The sequence below is a fragment of the Monodelphis domestica genome, chromosome 2, assembly GCF_027887165.1.
Source record: "Monodelphis domestica isolate mMonDom1 chromosome 2, mMonDom1.pri, whole genome shotgun sequence".
Classification (NCBI taxonomy): Eukaryota; Metazoa; Chordata; class Mammalia; order Didelphimorphia; family Didelphidae; genus Monodelphis; species Monodelphis domestica.
The window spans coordinates 78241101-78261049 of NC_077228.1; the positions used below are offsets into that span (position 1 = coordinate 78241101).

General features: G+C 40.6%; 1 protein-coding gene across 1 annotated transcript in view; it reads left to right on the forward strand.

Annotated features, from left to right (window-relative positions):
- Positions 1-890: 890 nt before the first annotated feature.
- The window catches only part of CACNA1E (calcium voltage-gated channel subunit alpha1 E), a 667319-nt gene continuing 648260 nt past the window's right edge, over positions 891-19949 (forward strand). The window contains exon 1 of the mRNA XM_056815619.1: positions 891-1371. The gene's annotated coding sequence lies outside the window, so the exon portion shown is untranslated. The remainder of the gene's footprint in view (positions 1372-19949) is intronic.

Here is a 19949-nt window from a genome sequence, read left to right on the forward strand (position 1 = left end):
TGGCTTAGTAAAGAAAAGGAGGAAGCTCTTTTCATTTCCATTCCCAGGGATCAGGGTAGGTTGAAGGATGCTTAAGGAGTAAGATTTGAACAGAGTTAGATGAGGGGTGCTTAGAAAAGGTATCTGAAATGAGGAGAAAAGAAAGTGGAACTTACCTGAAAAGCAGCTGATAGATGGATTTGAAGGGAATTAATTTTCTAGGCTCCCTCATCCTTGAGAGAGGATCTTTTGTGGTAGGGGCAAGCAGCTTTGCAGTTGGCCCAGAGGAATTTTGGTCTGGGAGCTTCTGGGGCTGGGGATGCTCTGATTTGTTTCCTTTATCTCTTTATCTACCCCAAGAGAAAGGTGGTAGGCTAGGACAGTGTATGAAAGGTAGGAGTCTTCAGCCACTTTACTCTGTAGAGTGTGGGAGAGTAATGGACCCAACCAGAATACTTAGGAGATATTTCCAGAGCCTTGAATGCCCTGCTTACATGGTGGATTCCTTAAGCAGCACTCTCTTGCTTTTCCTTAAGACATGCTCATCCCAGTGATGCTCTCTATAGGCTTTCCATTAAATCCCCGTTTTCCTTCCCTCTCCCCTTCAGATTTATGTCCCTTATTTCTTGGCTTGTGCCCATTGAAGAGAAAAGTGAGGTTGGAGATAAACAGTTGGGTAAGGGTGTTTGGATGGCTGTGTGCCTGAAATCTGGCTAATTTGGACAGGATTGCCAGATGAAGTTTTAGGTCACTGAACTTTTTACAGAAACCCTGACTTAAATTTCTAGACACTCGACTGTTTACTACACTAATTATACCCAAGAGAGCAAGCTTCCCAGCTGCCCTCCTCCTGCTCCTTACCCCCCCCCCAACACACACACATGTGTATGTGTGCCTGCGCACATCGCACATGAGTAGGCTCTCTCCCCACCCTCACTCACTCTCTCCCTTCCTTTGCCTCTCCCTTGTTTTATTTTATATGCCTGGACAGTTCTTTTTCGGTTTGGATTTAGCTCCTCTTTTCCTTTGTTATTCCCCTGGCTGCCCCCTCTGGTATGAGTGAGTTCTCCTGATTGTCAGAAATTCTTTTCCACTGTGTGGGTAGGAGACAGATTTTTAACTGTCTCCCTTCTCTCTATTTATTTTACTTTCTCGGTTTCTCTCCTTTTCCTCCTCCTCCACCTCCTTTCCCACTTCTTCCGTTCTCTTTACCTTTCGTCCCCCCTCCTAGATCTGCCTCCCCTTTCCTCCCTCCCTCCCCCATTTACTTCCTCTCTCTCTCTGCTCCCCCTCCTCCATGTTGCTCGCTTTTTCTTTCTCTTTTTAAATAATGTCTATGGAATAATAGCACACCCTCATTCAACTGAGTGCGGGACCCTGCATTAATTCAAGGTAAGCCACTGTTCTACTTGCTCTAGCGGAGATGGTGGTGTGGCATTGCTCAGTAGCTTTGCCCAGAGGAGGTCTATTCCCCTGCCTTTGCCCCGCCGTGGGGCAATGCTTTTCTGCCCGTCTAAGGAAAGGAATCCTTTCCGGAGAATGCTTAGACTCTGGAGTGCTACCTGTTGGGAATGGAGAGATCTTTGAGCTCTGAAAGCTCCTAGTTTCCTAAAACCCTCCCTTAAACTCCCCACCAGCCCTTCCTTTCCGAGGATCCCTTTTTTTACGAGTATGTTTATTTCCTTTGTAACTTCCGTAGCAATTTCATCTATGTGGAAATTTTCCCAAGGCTGTTTGGCATTTTGAAGAGGAGGCTCATGTGTGTGTGTGTGTATGCATGAATGCGTGTGTGTGTGTGTGTGTGTGTGTGTGTGCGTACCAGTACCTTGTCAGAGTGCTCGGTGATCTTGTTAATGTTTCTGCTTTTCCATAAACCATATTGAGAGGGAGACTGCACTGGGGAAGTGGAGTTGAACAGGTGCCGGATGGCATGTGCCTTTCTCAAGTCTCTCTACATCGCTGTCTGTCTTCCTTTCTGTTTCAAGTCATCTGTCTTCCCTTCTCAGCTCCCCTGAAAATCCAAGAAGAGTATTTGGAAGTTTGTGGGGAACTTGATTTTAGGAGAGGTCCCGTGGCACTGAGGAACTCCCCTTCCCCCACCCCTTTAGGAGGGTGTGTTTTGGCTAGAGTTTCTAGTAAGTCAGCCTTTTGTGCCTTTTGTGACCATATATTTTTTTAAGATAAATTTTCTGCTTTTGAGAGTGGATGGAGACAAAAGATACTGAACCTTTGGCATGAGAGACAGGATGGCCTTCAGTGGGATGGCAAGCCAAAGGAAGCTAAGAATGGGAGAAGGGGCTAAGTGGAGTAGGTAGAAATGGTATCCTGAGCCAGCCAGGCTTATTGGTGGATGTGACTTTATTATTTAAGGGGCATCAGTGTTGTCTAGGTGAGGGTGGCAGTTCTTCCATTCATATCAACAGAATATCAAATTCTCTTTCTTTTTAAACACCCGACTCTCCTGCTTTGTATCCCATGTTTTGGGGAACATAGGAAAGTCCTTTAAAGAGCCTTCTGGAAATAAAGCTTCTAGTGGGTCCTTGTGTTTTACTTTGGTCAAATGGCTTGTAAGGAAACCTTTCTTATTTGTTGAATCCATTTCTCTGTCCATATAAGGTAGGTAGGTTTTAGCTGAATGGATGAAAGTAACCTGGAGACCTAAAGAGTGCAATGTGGGCTTGATTCCCAGAATTCCCCCTTCCGACTTAACTCCATGTTGGTATATTGACCTTTGCTCTTCTGGTCCAAGAGGAAATACTGAAGGAGCCAGGAAGATTAAAAAAAGAGGAGATAATAAGATAAGTGTGTATATGACCTAAGGGCTATCTTTTCTCAAAGGGGAGGCAATTTCTTATACTTAAAGAGAAAACAACTTTTTCATTTCCACTAAGAACAGAATGAGAGGAAAATAAGTTTAAATGACATTGGAAGGGAGTTGGGTTACCCACAAGGGGAAACTTATTGGTTAAGTGTTAGGAAACATAGAAGGGAATTATTGATGGAAAACATGAAAACCAGTCTCCTTCTCTGTCTTCCCTCCTTCCTATCTCCACTTCCAGAAGCCTGTAGGGTAGGGTTAGACAGCTGCTGCCTGGTCAGAGTTGTGTCAAAATCATCTGGAGGATGAGGAGGACTGAGAGGAAAGGATAGCCTTTGCTCTCTATCTGAGTCTGTCCTCTGGTCCTCTGGTTTATGCTCCCATTATTCTTCTGGTTAGGCTGTTCTTTCCACTTACTAGCAGATAGCAGCTGTTCATATGTCCAGAGATCTAGACAATTTGTGGGACAAATAATGTTGCTCAACTCTGATTTTATAACTCTGATATCTTGTTTGTGTAATCAGGATGGGAAGAGGCTATTTTTGAATGTTAAGTTTGGATATATCTCAGTAAGGCTAACTTAGCAAAATTCCCCTGAGCTCTGGACACATGGTCTCTGCTACTAGCTTCCTAATTCATTCCATTCTTTGTAATAACCTGGACCTGAGATTTAACTGATGTAGGAAACTCTCAGAGGAGGAAATTCTTTTTAATCAAAATAAGTTAGTACCTTCTCTGCAACTTATAGTCTTAGAGGGTCATCATGGGACACGAAGAGGTAAAGTGATTTCTCTCAGGATACATAGTTTTTATGGAGCAGAAGCAGAATTTGAATCCAGTTCTTTCTGGCTCAAAAGTGAGGTCTCTTTCCACTATGCTGTGTTGCTTCTCTCTTCACCCTGATAAAATCAATTTATATGATCTTACCCAGTATGACCACTATCTCTTCTTAACTACTATTTTGTTTCTACATCTTCCCTCTCCCAGCATAGTTTGCTGTGGACAAGGAGGCATTTCTTGTATCTTGTTACTCATTTCTTTCTTTCTTTTTTCTTTTTTTAATCCTTACCTTCCATCTTGGAATCAATACTGTGTATTGGTTCCAAGGCAGAAGAGTGGTAAGGGCTAGGCAATGGGGGTCAAGTGACTTGCCCAGGGTCACATAGCTGGGAAGTGTCTAAGGCCAGATTTGAACCCAGGACCTCTTGTCTCTAGGTCTGGCTCTCAATACACTGAGCTACCCAGCGGCCCCCTGGATACTCTTTTCTTGAATGATTCATTGATTCAAAACTGGCTTCCCTTTCTGACTTAGATATCTTTGACTTAGATCTTGAATGCTTACATATTCCTAGGCCCCTGTTGAAAGACTCCAACTAAAAGTCTTTTACATTTTATTTTTATATGAACATATCCTCCTTCACATCCAGAATTCCCTCTCCTCAAAAATCAAAATTCCTGACCCTGGAACTGAGAGTATTTTTGTGTAGGGGAAAATGGAGGGAGAGTTACATGGAATTATTCCCAACCCTATTCATGCCTTGTTTTTGGAAGCAAGCAACTCTCTTCTGGGGAAAAAGCCCTTTTTTATAATGGCATGTCTATGGTAGCATAATATATAATGGGCTTCCCTTGCCACAATGCTGACTGATTGGACCAGTTTCTGGAGCACTCCTGAGTCACATACCTCACCATCTCACTGAAAGGGGGAAAGAGAAGAAGGAAGAGAAAGAGGGTGAGTGAAAAGAAAGGAGTAAAGAAGAGAGAAAAAGAGACAGAGATAGAATGTAAATCCAATTTACTTCTAGAGAAAGACATATTAAGGTAAAAATATAAATCTCATTCCAAGGAAATGCACTGCCTTTTCCATCCATGTGAATATAGGCTTCCTAGTAGAATAGGGTGAGTCACAGTTCCATTCATTGGTGGGTGAGCCCAATGTCAACCAAGGGCCTCTGGGGCTTTGCCCTTTGACATTGATAATTGTCAATTGGTTAGGGCTTAGATAGCAAATTAAGATGAAACAAAACCCAAGTGGCTGCTACAGGGGTCAGGACTTTGGGGGAGTATAATAGTTCTTGATCCCAATGGAAGTGAAGTTTTTGCCCTATCACCTATTCCCTGCTCCCTGGAGCAGCTGTGGGATGCTGTTCTAGTTTAGTCCTTCCTAAACACTTCTCTTGAGTCTTGAATACTAGTTTCAACTCCTTAATTGAAAAAAAAAACAACAGTGACATTCATAGATCTTTTTAGACTTTGCAAGAAATGTTAAATAGACTGTCTTTTAAAAATGTTAATTTAAAAATGAACAAAACTCAATTTCTCCTACCCCACCTCCCAATAAAAAAGAAAGAAGAAACAAAACCTTTGATTATATACATAGTCTAACAAAACAAATTCCCACATTGGCTATGTTTGAAAATATCCATCACATCTCTCTGAAGAGGTGATTAGAAATAAGTCATCCCCTCCGAACCTTAACATAACCTACTGAGATGGGTATCATAAGCAAGGTTATCCCTGTTTAGTAGATGAAGAGATTGAGGCTAAGAGAGGTTTCAGTTTTCTTATTTGTAAAATGGAGAGGTTGGACTTTTGAGTCCTTTGAGTCTATCTGATACTACCTCTATTCTGATTCTGGAAGTCTTATTCAAAATGATAAAATGGTGAATGTGGGCTTTCATGAACCATAATTCCTTACCTGATAAAAGATCCTATCTTGCTCCTTGGTTTGCCCAGCTTGTAGTCTAGACCATTAGAAGCCAGCCGGATTGTATGCTGACACCACAGGGTCTTCCATAGTTTGGTGTAAGGCCCAGGATGCTACAGAGAAGGTGGAACTGTTTATCCTGGATTCTTTGGACCCACCTTAGAAGTTAAAGCCAACTTTGAGTCAGGGGGATCATCTCACTTGAATAGCGAGGTGTGGGATATCAAAGGTTAGAAAGCTTATGTCTTTGGAGTTAGGGAGCTTCGGATCAAGTTCTGTCTTTAATGTTTACTACTTATGTGACATTGGGCAAGTCACCTAATCTCAATGGACCTCAATTTCTTTATTTTTAAAATTAAGGATTTGGAATTGAGGGTCCATCCAGTTCTAGATCTATAGGCATAAGACCCCATAAAGATAATTTTTTCTTCAAGTAAGTCCATTCCTTCTAGCCACTTTTTCCTATCCCTCCCAACAGCAAATATGATTAGTATCGTACTCAGATTTCACATACCTTCTCTCAGCAATGATTGGAAAACAGCAAGTGAGTTATTTTGTTCATGTGTTTATGTCAGAAGTGAAAGAGCAGAGGTGTCTGGATTGATAACAAACATTTATTGAGTACCTTTCATGTGCCAGGCACTGCTAAGCATTTAAGAAAATTTCATTTAATCCCCATAGCATTACCCCCATTTTAAAGTTGAGGAAACTGTGGCAGACAGAAATTAAGAGACTTTCTTGGGGGCACATAGCTACTAAATATCTGAGACCATAATTGAAATCAGATCTTCCTTACCTCAGATTCAGGATGCTATCCATTGAACCACAGCTGCCTCTGGTTAGAGATAAAAACCAAAGCAGAGTATTTGTGGGGCAATGTTCAGAGGTGGCTGTAGGGGTAGTGCTAAACCCTGATGTGAGAATCCAAAGATGTAACTCTGCTATCAAATTGTGTGATTATAAGTACATCTTTTCAATTTTCTTAAATATTTTTCTTATCTGTTAAATGAGGATTTGGAACAGATGATCTCCAAGACACCATCTAGCCCTAAAAAGGCTGTAGGGAAAATGTGGATATCAGAAGGAAAAGAAAGCTTTCCACAATAATAATTATAGTTTACATTTATATAGTGTGTTATAGTTCACAAAGTGTTTTCATCTATATTGCATAATTTTATTTTTACAATAAGGTGGAGCCTGATTATCCCCATTTTATAGATAAGGAAAACTGAGATGCAGAGATTAACCAGTTTACCAAGTAGCATAATTGAGGCTAGACTCAGGTTTTTCTGTTCCAAAGGCAATGCCCTTTCCATTATATCACACTGCTTTTCCTGTATCATTTCCCCCAAATACCTATTTCCTCCCTATGTAGTAAAGACCATCAGATCCAAGATCTGAAATTGCAGAGACTATCTGGTCCAGCTTCCTCATTTTGTAGATGAAAAACCAAGACCACGAGCTACTAGAGACTTGGATAATACTGCTAGTAAACAGAAGCACTAGGATTTGTGTTCAGGTTCCATAACGCTAAGTTTAGCAGGAAATTTCAGAGCTCTTCCCTCTGCACCTACAGTGCCTTCTTCCCATCTTTAATTGTACTGTAGCAGTATAGTCATCCAGACCAAGAATGGCATGACTAGAAGGTAAAGGGGGTGGGTGCACCTTGATGAGAGAGTCTCTGAATAACTCTGTACTGCCTGCTTTGCACACCTCAACGAGTCTTCCTGAGAAGTTCTTCATTCCCCAGGGGTAAGGACTCACTGACGGTGACCACTGATGATAGAAGCTCATTAATGATGAAGAAATGAATTTCAGGGAGTTGGAGGAAACATCCTACCTAGAAGGTATCAAAAGCATCTAGTTGAAGGCAAAAGAGCCTCATTAGCAGCAGTACCTATTAACATCTTCCTTTCTGTCTCCTATGGACTGACCTCAGGTCAGGAATGGTCCTGATCTCTGGAGATCAGGATACAGAATACTCTTTCCTTCTGCCTGGTTTGGGGGACTTTATTCTCCTGTTAAGTGACCAAGAATTAGTTCTACTAATATCTATCAATCATCTCCTATGCTGATTGCCTCTTTCTTTGGGTGGGGAAAGACAAAAGGAATCAGAAATAATGATCTCTGTCCTGGAGGAACTTCCAGTCTGGTAGGGGAGGAACATTATCAAACATAATCATGAGACAAATACTACTATCCGGGTTCTAGAACTATAATAAAGTGATTGGTTATGCTGAAAGTTAAATGATGTCCTCTGAAAATGCAGTGATGGACAGCATAACTCTATCACTGAAAGCTTGTAATGTATGTTATTTTTGTCCTCATTGTAAACATCATCTGGGAGTTGCTATATAATGCTTGTTATGCACAATGTGTCTATCTAGTTTGCCTACTCATAGTTCCAGCTGGGGTTCAAGAATGGGTGTACCATGCCTCCCATATTAGTTTTACCATTAGTATTAAGTTTTTGGAAAGAAGTTGTATTATGAGAACAACTGTTAATGGAGATATTCCTCTAGTTGCAAAAACACTCCATGGCTTTAAAAAGCCCTTATAATTGCAAAGACCTAATGGATAGCAAAGTGGTACAGTAGATAAAATGCTGGACCCGGAGTCAGGAAGACTCATCTTTTTGAGTTGAAATCCAGCCTCAGACATTTACTAGCTGTGTGACCCTGGACAAATCACTAAACCCTATAATGCTTATCTGTAAAATGAGCTAGAGAAGGAAATGGCAAACTATTCCAGTATCTTTGTCAAGAAAACCTCAAATGAGGTCTCAAAGAGAACTAAAATGACAATAACAGCAACAAAGACTAGGCAGTTGAATGGCATACTGGAGAGGGACTTGGATTTGGAATCAGGTAGGACTTGAATTCAAATTTGATATGACTTGGGGCAAATATTATCGACTTTGTTACCCAGTTTCCTTATCTGTATGATGGAGATAATAACACTTACCTCACTGCATTGTGAGGATCAAATATGAAGTGCTCTGCAAACTTTAAAGCTTTATATCATGGCTAGCTATCATTACTAATGGATTGTGAGACAGTTCTTCCTGTAACATCTGTAAATGTATGCCTCTTTCTAAATGGGTGAGGTGGCTCTTTATATTTGTATCTGTCTGGTGCCCTTTTCTCCATCAATATATCTCTCCCACTATGCACTTGTCTTTGGTGATCTGGCTTCTTTAGTTTTCTTTATCATTGCTCTAGCAGAAAGGTCAAGATACAAGGAGACAGGAGACCCAGGCTCTCTTCCTCACTTCTCCACTAGGTAATCTTTATATAAGTCCCCTCAACTTGTTTAGACTGAAGCTGGCTTACCTCTAAAAGTGGAAGCAATAATCCTTTACCGGCCTGAAGTACAAAAATGTTTCTCTGTGATCTGATCTCTGTCTCCTTCCATTCTATTTCATTCTCTCTTCCTCCCTCTTTCTCTTTTAATAGTTAATAAATTAGAAGTGTAACACATACAAATATGTCAGAAGCTCTTTTTATTTCCAAAGGACATTTATGGAAATCTCTGTGGGGGGAAAGGGAGTCTGTCATCATAAATAGCTTTAACCTGGTAGACTGGAATCTCCTTGTAGTCAGGGACAGGGACTTATTTTGTTTTGTGCCTTTCTTTAACTCTTGATCCAGGGCAGTAGATGTAGCAGGTATTTAATAGATGTTTGCTAAATTGAATGTTGCTGAATATATCCCTATCTCTATCCCTATCCCTATCTCTATCTCTATCTCTATCTCTATCTCTATCTCTATCTCTATCTCTATACACACAATGTATATATATGCATGTGCATATACAAACATGTATTTTATATATAGTATTTTATATAATTTTATATATTACATATAATTTATATAATATAATTTTATATAACACTCATTGAATAGATTTTTGTGTTCCCTCTTAATATAATAAATTGCTGAATGGAAAATTTTATATTTTTGCTCTAAAATAATGGAGTTACTTGTTACTTGAAGTATGTGGTCCTTGTTTTTTTCTTTTTTTCTGCATGTCAATTGCCCTCAATAGGGAAAAACAATTTTTTCCTCCCTCTTTTTGGTAAAGAGAAAAAGTATGATAGGTGAACAAGGATTCAAATCTGCTTTTTTATTTTCTTTGCATCTTATACTCTAGAATGGTTGAAAATACAAGCTTAGAATGTTGAAATTCCCAATGACCACACCATCACCACTGATATCATTACTATTAATAACTGTCATTTTGTTAGTCAATTATTGATTGCAAAAAAACTTTGGTCAGTCAGCCAATAGACATTTATTAAGCACTTACTTTTGCAAACAAAACCCCAAATGGCATCAAGAAGAGTTAGATAGCTGAAATGACTGAACAACAACAAAAACAACTACTATGTACCACACTAAGTTCAGGCGATACAAAAAGAAGCAAAAGGTTCATCATCTTATCTGATTCTTATAACTGCGGGGTAAGTACTTGCCTATATTATGTTTCTCAATTTGTAACTGAGGAAATTGAGGCTAAGAGATTTGGCTCTGTTGAAAGAGAAAATATCAAAGGATACAACTGAAATCAGATCTTAATTCTCATTTCTGGGTGCTGTCCACTCTGCAGTGCTGATTTCAGGGGAATCCATCTGCTGACCTCACAGTCGGGTTCAGGCTTCTATTGAGCTTGTTCACAGAGTATGTGGTCTTTGGAGACTTGTTTGGTGGTAGTGGTGGCTCAGATTAGCAAGGCAGGAAGACAGTGAACTCTTCCATTAGATTATGAGCTCCTTGAAGGTAGGAACAGGGACTGTCTTTTGCCTTTTAGTATTTCCAGAGCTTAGCACAGAGTCTGGCACAGAATAGATACTTAATAAATATTTGCTGACTGATAGTTTGGTTCTTTTTTTCTTCTATTCTAGTGGGCTGTACTTGGAGTCTGGTTTCAAGTCTTAGCAACACAATTTCCTACATGTGTGACTGCAGGCAAATTATTTCTCATCTTTAAGACCTTGTTTCCCCCTATAGAATGGCTTGATGCCCCTTGATCTTCCTCCTTCCCTGGATTGTTATAAGGAAAACACACCAAAAATTGCTGCATATTTATTTATTTTTTAGTTTTATCTTGATTTTATTTTAATAATGAATTTACACAAAAGTTTTCCAAATTATATGATTCATGTGGTCTCCCTCCCTTCTTCCCTCTTGCCTCTTGATGTTGACATTACTGTATATGTAGATGAAGATTATTTGGTTTCAGAATGTATCAAGGCAAAAGATACCTGATGTTTCATATCAAGGGATTTAAAGCTAAAAGGGATCTTAGTTCAGGGTTTTTAAATTTGAATCCATGATTAAAATATTTTGATTATTATATTTTAATTAGTCTCTGTAATCATTATTTTGTGCATTAAAATATACAAATATATAATATAGAAATTAAATAATTATGTAAATAAACAGAAATATATTTATATATGCTAAAATAAAAATAAATAATGTAAATATAACTAATATAAAATAATTAATATATTATATCAGACTTGCAAAGAGGTCCAATATGCTTCCTAATTCTTCTTAATTCTAATTAATTACTAATTCTCTTTCATTGACTATCATGGATTCTGTCTATAGCTTGTTCATACATAGTCACTTCCATGTTGTCTTTCTCATTAAACTGTGTGCTCCTTGAGGGCAAGGATATCCTTTTTGCTTTTCTGTGTATCCCCAGGGCTTAGTATAGTAACCATGACATAGCACTTAATAAATGCTTATTGACTGACAGAAGAAGATCAGAAATCCCTGACTTATCTTAATGCCCCCATTTTACACAGGGAGAAACTGAAGTATGAAGCAGTTTGCCTAAGATGTCACAAGTATTATGTAGCAAAACTGGGGTTTGAATCTAGGTTCTCAGATTCCAAATGGCATGTTCTTTCCACTATATTCCTCTGCTTTTTAGTTTTCAGAATCCTATCTTTATGCTGGAATTTCCCCTTCTGTAAAAACAAGGCTATTCTTAGGTCTTGGGGAACATAAAATGAGGGGATATATCTGAAAGTGTTTTTAAGTACAAGTTGGTATTATTATTTTTTGTATTATGGTGATAGTAGTGTTTCTGAGTGTCTTATAAATAGTTGGCCTCAGAGAGAGTCTAGGAAGAGACATTCCAGAGAATTTACAGGTTACACCATGCATGGGATGGAGGTAGGAAAAGGGGAACCCAGAAAACAAGTTTCTTGACTGTCTAATTTAATTAAATTACCATTTGTTAAGTCACTTTGCTGTTCAGTCATTTTTCAGTTGTGTCCAACTCCTTGTGACCCTATTTGATGTTTTCTTGGCAAAGATCCTGGAGTTGTTTGATATTTCCTTCTCCAGCTAATTTTACAGATGAAGAAGCTGAGGCAAACATGGTTAAGTGACTTGCTCAGGGTCAGTGGGATGGTCCAAAGATCTATAGAAGGTAGGCTTTGAACTGTGTCTTTAAGGAAGCCAGAGGATGGAAGAGGTGACAGTAAGTGGGCAGAGCATTTCAGTCACAGGAGACAGTTTGGGCAAAGGGACAGAATTGTGAATAGTGTATAGGAAGAGAAAGTAGGTCAGTGCTGGTGGATTGTCAAGGATTTGTGGAAGAGAATAAACAGTGAGAACATAGAAAAGGTGGATGTATAACAAACTGAAACAAGGCTAGGGCATCCAGGACTTTGTCCCAAGGTTCTGAATGAAGAGGGTGCTGAAAACACTTGCTGTCCTTCAGCAACATAGAAACAACAGACTTTTTAATCTAGTTGTCAAAGAAGAATTAGTCAAAATAGGCAGCTGCCAAGTGGTTCATTAGTATTCATTCCTTTTCAATCCTTATTACTTCAATTAAAGTTAAGTTTTTTGCTGTTTTCCCTGAGTGCTGTTTGTGATACCTGATCCAGATGGAAACTAGTTACTGTACTGCTGTTTAAGAATTATTTGCTAAATTGAATATTTGTTGAATGAGTCTAATTTCCCATTAACCTCTGTACTTTTGACCTCCCAATGAATGAATGTCATAGGTATAGCAGAAATCAGTTTTCCTGTGTTAAAGCATGAATTAATACTTGACACACTTATTAAATGCCTCCCTGTTTACAGAGTACTGAGAGAAAGATAAAGCTGGGATAAAACTTGGTCTCTGCTTTCATGGGATAAACAACTTAATGAGGGCACTAGTAATGGAAGCTAAAACACACAATATTGTATATTAAATGCATTAGAGAGTGTGAAGTCAAAAGGAGATGGTGATTACTGACATGTGTGCATGTGTGTAAACCAGAGAAGACTTTCTGGAGGAGATGGCATTTGGGGAGCAAAATTCTTTCCCTTATCACTAAAGACAGAAGGTAAGGAATGGATTACCTCAGAGGAAGATCTTTCCTACTTGCTTCACAATTTATTGTCTTCTAAACTGTGATGACCCCACTCCCATCTCCCCTCTGCCCTGGGATTATGGCTCAGAGTGGGCACAAGGAAGCCCTTGATCCATTCAGCTCTGATGAGACTTTCCCCTTTATAGTTATTGTGACTTGGCAGTTCCCACCTCCCCAGAATGATTGAGTCAGGGCAGCCCACCTGATGCATGGAGGATGGTGAGTCACACAGGCTTTTCAACTCCAGGAGTATGAATCATAAAGTCCTCAGCCTTACAGATGACTTGGATGACAGCCAAAGGAAGGAAAGAGAGAAGAGTGAGTCCAGCTCTTGCCTGCTGCCCACCTCCCCACTCCCCAACCCCCCTGTAAAACTTAGGACTCTGAAGCTACCCTTAATTGCATGGTCTCCATCCTTCTTCCATAGTTTAAAGGTCTTAGAGTTGGCCTTAGACACAAGCAGAGGTGCTTGGGGTGGTGGTGGTGGTGGTGGTAGTAGTAGTTTTGGTAAAGGAGATGAATCGATAGACAGGGAACTCAGATTCAAATCCTGCCCTTGACACATATGGTCATGGGTAATTCAGTGAAATTAAGTTGGTAACATCTCTGACCCTTAGATTTTCCATCTGTAAAATGGTGCATTTTATTTTGTAAAGCTCCAATGTGATGATACCTTGTAAGATCCTTAGCAAACTTTCAAATATTATATAAAGGTGGATTAATATTATTATTAGCTTCAAAAAATGAGGTGATTTGCAGGCTTCCCAATGTGAGAATAGCTCCTCTAATGTTGCTAATTCTTAAAGTGCCATATTTCATGCTATATTTCTTTGGTTAAGGCTTTGTTCTTCACTGAAAATGCAAATAACTCTGGAATGGACAACACATTAAGCTATTATCAGTTATTTACACAATAGTATGAATTAGTTTTCATTTCTTTAAAATAGATTTTTGTGGGAAGTTGGAAGAAGATGGGAAGGAAGAACCAGAAGGCATCATATTATGTAGGCAGGACTCTAAAAGTGGAACCAGGGAGCCTTAATAATAGTAATATTTACCTACTTGATGGTTTTGACTCTCATTGATTGTGAGTCAGTCCCTTCATCCTCTAGTGAGGGGAATGGGATTTGAGAGACTACCCAGGCTTAGAACCTTCTTGCAAAACCAAGATCCTCCATCCCTTGGTAGTGATGTCTATACACCTTGTTTCCAGGGCACAGATTGTCATCTGTAAGCATTACTAGGCTTAAAAGGATAGGCTAAAGTAAGTTCCCTCCCCTGAAGCTCTGAGGTCACCCTGAGCACCGAGCACAGTGTCTGAGCAGCCAGGACTGGGGCAGTAAGGCATGTGGGCTCTTGAGTCTTAGATGATTTCCTCTTTCTCTGTCCCTCTCTGTCTCTGTCTGTCTCCGTCTATCTCTCTCTCTCTCTGTCTGTCTCTATATATATTTAGAGGGGGAAGGAAAGGCAATCTGTACTGTCACCTTCTTGGAGATGACTAGAAGATATCTGCCAGTAGTCAGACATTGCAATTTGCCTGGCTACCTCTAGCTCAAGGGAATTCTGTTGCTGTCACAATTGCCTGGGGGAAGGAATAGAAATAAGGACTCAGGGGGCAGTGCCAGTCCCTGGGACTTGTTCTGGACACTCATTTGGTGGGGGAGAGATGCTGATATTCTTACTGCTCAGAAAGAAAACAAGATAAAAATCTCCAAGAGTGTCAAGGGGATTGGTGTTTGAGGCAATATCCCAATCAATCCCTCCCCCCCCCACCATCTAGCAAAAAAGCCTATTAACTGAGGATGGGGGGTGGGGGGGTAGAGACTTACCAGGAGAAACAGAGTAACAAAAGTATCCCCTTTGTCCTAATAAAGAAACCTCATTTCCCTTATTGGGTAGGAATTCTATGTGGTTATTATCATATACTTATATGTATTTAAACTTGGGAATATTTGTTAGGGGATGAGAGTATGGTCTATGCAGAAGTCCATTTAGGTGGATGATGAGTGACTCTGGTGCTGAGTGGGTGTAGCCAAGGAAGGTATAATCTGTAAATGTCCAAAAGAAATAAGTGTTAACTCTAGGGACTTCCAGGGAGATGGCACCTTGGGTTTTCCCCCAAGGAAGGATGACATGGCCACTAGGCTAAGTAATTAATGGCAGAGTTTCTTGGGCTGGTGCTAGGCCAAAGTAGAGGTATTAATTCATTTTCTCTCTAGCTCAATGGTTCTTCATCCTGCAAGTGTTTTTATTTTAACTTTTTTTTTCCTATTATGTGTTACTAAAGACCTTCAAAATCTAAAATAGTCTGTAGCAAATGTAAAGAGGAGAAGATTAGAGTAGGAGGCTCTAGGTTCACTATCTGGCACTTTTGCCTTCTGTCTATGTGACCTTGAGCAAGTTGTTTTCCTTTCTATGTCTTTATTTTTTCCTTTATAAAATAAAGGGGTTGAGTTAGAGCTCCCAGGATACCTTTCAGCTCTCAATTCTGTGGGGTGAAAAGAAGGAAGATTCTGAGCTGAGTTAGGTTAGACCTGGTGGCAATAGGAGCCAAAAACAGAAAGGATTGTGTCTCTCCATTTTAGAAGGGCAAAGAATTAAAGAGAAGGGAAGGGGAGGGGAGGGAATAAGCATTTATTAAGCATCTACAATGTGCCAAGCACTGTGCTAAGAACTTTACAAATATTATCTCATTTGATCCTCACAATAAGATAGATGCTATTTTTATTCCCATTTTGCAGATCAGGAAATTGAGGTAGACAGAGGGCAAATGATTTATCCAAGGTCACACAAGATAGGAAGTATTGTCTGGGGTCAGATTTGAACTCAGGAACTCCATAACTCCAGGACCAGTGCTTTCTGCACTATGGCACCCCTAGATAAGCAGAAAAAAAGAGTAATTTGTGGGCATGTTGGGATGCCCCAATAGATGTAAACTTCCTGAAGGCAGGGGCCATTTTATTTTTGTCTTGCTATGGACAGAACCTACCACATATGTTGCCTATAACAAATGCTCAGTAATTATTGAATCGAATTGATCAGACTAACCTCCCTAGATGGGCTCTGGGTCTGGTCTAGTTTCTTGTTTGGGGTTTTGTTTCATTATATTCCTCCCGCCTCATTCCTGTTTCCTAATCTGCTAATCCTGGCAACTGATTGGGGCAATATTTGGTAACTATTTGGGGCCATGTGCTGGCAGTCATTTGGGGGAGGCCTTACTGCAGCTGATTCTCTCCTCATTTTCCTATGCTCCTGTAATGATGGAAGGTTTGCCCTTGCATTTCTTGTACCTTTTCCATCTTTCTCCTTTGGTCATGTTTGCACACCCCTGAAGGAGAACCATGGCCCTTTGGAAAAATCTGCCTCTCCTTTTTCCATTTGATTGAGCTCCTTGAGGCCAGAGACTGTTTCTCACTTCTTTTGTATCCCTAGCACTTGGCACAGTGCCTGGCACACAGTAGCTGCTTACATGTTTATTGGTTGATTGGTTTTCATTTTATTAATTTCTTAGACCTTGATGCTGGGGAGGCCAAGAAGAAGGCTAATCTGAGACTTAATATGCTAGTGGTATCAATCAAAACTCATTTCTTACTCCATGTGTTAAGCACTGGGGATACAAAGACAAAAGTGACACAGTCTGTGCCTTCAAAGAGTTTGCCATCTAAGCAGAAGGGACATAAACAAATAGATGCCAGATAATTTGAGATTGGTGAAGGAGGGGTTGAGGGTAAGGAGGTGACCAGCAGCTGTCAGGATTAGGAAGGATTTCTTGTAAAAGTGGTGCCTGCCCTGAACCTTGAAGGAAATGAGGGATTCTACAAGGTGAAAGGGAGGAGTGAGTGTGTTCCATCAAGGGAGATAGACAGAGATATACAGAGAAGGGAGATGGTGGCAAGATATGACGAAAATGTATTCCTAGCTTTTGGGAAGACTTTGTGTTTTGGTGAAAGCCGGTAAGCTGTGCTGCTCCATGACCTCTTCCTCTAAAGGTATAACAGGACTGGGACTTGGGGCTTTGGACTCTTCTCCCTCCCTCTGCCCTGCCCCTCTCTAATTTTGAACTCAGGCTGGTGGTATAATATTCAGAGGGAATGAATCCTCTTCAAGCTTTGAGGGAGGAAAGCAAATAGATCCATTGGGAATGAGAGAGAGAAAGGAGGGTGCAAAAGAATTCCAGTAACACCCTGGTTATTTTCTCTGCTGAGAAAAGGTTTTGACTCCCAGGAGGGGAAAGGCAGAGGTGCTGTTTCTCTTTTCTCAGAACTATGAGTTTCTTTTTTTAAGCCTTAATTTCTCTCCTGAAATTGATATTAATTCTAAGTCAGAAGAATGGTAAAAGCTAGGCAATTTTGATCAAATAACTTGCCCAGGATCACACAGTTAGGAAGTATCTGAGACCAGTTTTAAACCCAGGTCCTCCCTACTCCAGGCCTCAGTCTCTATCTACTGAGTCACCCAGTTGCCCCCAGCAATGAGCTTCTTGAAGGAAGGAAACCATCCCGGAGGTCCCAATCCAGTTACTCCACATCCAAAGACAATTCTGTTATGAGCACATTTTACAACACTGGGCACCAGGAGTACCAGGGAGGAATGAGTGAGATCCCTTCAACTCATTTAGTAGAAAATCCTCTCTTGGGTGAGGGTGGTCTCCCCTACTGTCAGTAACTGTGTTCCTCGCTTCCTAGGGCTTCTGCCCATCCCTTCTGACTCCTTTTCCACTACCCTTGCTAGCTTTTCCTTCAAGCTTCACCCATCCCTGCCTTCCCCCTTTCCTTCTTTATGGCTGAAATGTGTCATTGAAGTCCCGGTACCTCAGAAATGTCAAAACATGCCATTTGCTGGAGGAGTGAGCCCTACTGACCAGGGAGCAGAGGCTAAGAGGCCTGTCAGCAGGAGAAATGAGGCTTGTGCAGTGGATTAGACAGAGGCATCCCAAGAGCAACCTTCAGCCTTCATGACTGGCACTGTGCCCCTGTAGAACAAGAGCAAAGTTAGTAGCCTGGATCCTACTCGGAGGCCAGCACTGGGCAGAGCAGAATCTCGGTAAGAGTCTGGGATTGCTCCTGGGGTGAAGCTATGGGAATGCATGAGTCTTTGGGTCAGGTTGGAGCAGTCTCTTCTCTGACATGAATGATGTTCATAGCATTTAAGATTAAGTGTTTTAAGATCAGTCAAGCACACTCAGAATAGTATCTCATTTGTGGTAGTCAATAGTGGGCAAAACTCCCTACTACCCAAATATGTTATGCTCACTAGCTCTGTAATCCTGGGCAAGTCACTTAATCTCTATCTGACTCATTTTCCTCAAATGTAAAGTGGGAATAATAATAACAGCACCTGCCTTTGCAGGGTTTTTATAAAGATCAGATAAGATACTATTTGTACAAGGGTTTAGTGCAATGTCTGGAATGGATATGGTGCCATATAGATCAATGTGTTACAGGTCAAGCTTCTGGCCTGTGGAAGTCCAAATGAATGCTGAGAATATTGAAAGTAATGAAATAGTGGTTGGTCTTCTGCTCTTCCTTCTACTTTGGGCTTTAATGAGGCATCAGACAAAGTCTTCCAGAGTGGAGAATTTGCATGAGGGAGTGAACCAGACATTCCAAAATCCCCTCTTTTCTTTAAATATCAAGTGTAGAGGGGCAGCTGGGTAGCTCAGTGGATGGAGAGCCAGGCCTGGAGATGGGAGGTTCAAGGTTCAAATCTGGCCTCAGATGCTTCCCAGCTGTATGACCCTGGGCAAGTCACTTAACCCCCATTGCCTAGCCCTTACCACTCTTCTGTCTTGGAACCAATATACAGTATTGATTCTAAAATGGAAGGTAAGGGTTTAAAAAAAAAAGAAATCAAGTGTAGGGTGGACCTGAACATTTCCCATTGACTAGAGATTAATCATCTTGGTAAATCTTTGTGTTTCAGTTTATTCACCTGTAAGATGAAGGGATTGGACAAAATTATCTCTAATGTCTTTCAGTTCTAAATATATGAACCCATTATCTTATTTGGAAAAATCCTCAAGCCTTTTGTTGTGGAAAAAGAGCCTTGGATCTGGAGCCAAATTACCTGGTCTGTGTATATTATACCGCAGATGCTCTGTGACTTCAAAAAATTCACACTCCCTCTCTGGGCCTATTTCCTCATTTGTAAAACAAGGGTATTAGATGGGGTATTAAACTCCTTTTTGCTTTGATCCTATGATTCTTCTTTTTTTTATCTCCTGCCCTGGAGTTGAGGTTTCTGCTTAAGATCAAGATTCTAGCATGGAAGGAACCCCAGGAGGTGATCTTCTCTTTTCCCTTTATTGGATGCTAACTCTTCCTATTCCAAATGATTGCTATCATTGCTCTTCTTTGAAATAAGAGAGAGGAAAGAGAGAGAATTGGAGCAAGAGAGTGAATGAAAGAGAGAAAAAAGAGACTGAGACAGAGTGACCAAAAGAGAGAAGAAAGAAATAGAGGGAGAGAGGGGAAAGAGAGGTGAGAGAGAGGGAGAGATAGAGTGATAGGACAAGAGGTAGAGAGGAGGGAGAGAGTGAGAGAGACAGAGACAGAGAGAGAGAGGAGAGAGAGGAGAGACAGAGAGAGAGAGAGAGAGAGAGAGAGAGAGAGAGAGAGAGAGAGAGAGAGAGAGAGAGACAGAGACAGAGACAGAGAGAGACAGAGACAGAGAGACAGAGAGACAGAGAGACAGAGAGATAGAGAACGAGAACAGGAACATATCAGGAACATATAAAATCTCCCTGACTGGGAGGGACTAGATAGACAGGTTACAGATGATTGAGATGATTCTTCTTGGACTAAGAACCAGCATTAACAGTATTCCCTGTCAGATCCTAGTCAGGAAGACCTGAGTTCAAATATGACATCAGATGAACTGGGCATCTCACTGAACTTCTGTTTGCCTCAGTTTCCTCGACTGTAAAACAAGGATGACAACACAATCTATCTTGCATGTTTGTTATGAGAATCAAATAGGACAATGTTTGCAAAAGTGTTCAGCATAATTCCTAGCCTGGAGATGGCACCGTATAAGTGCTTATTCATTTTCCTTTCAGGTCT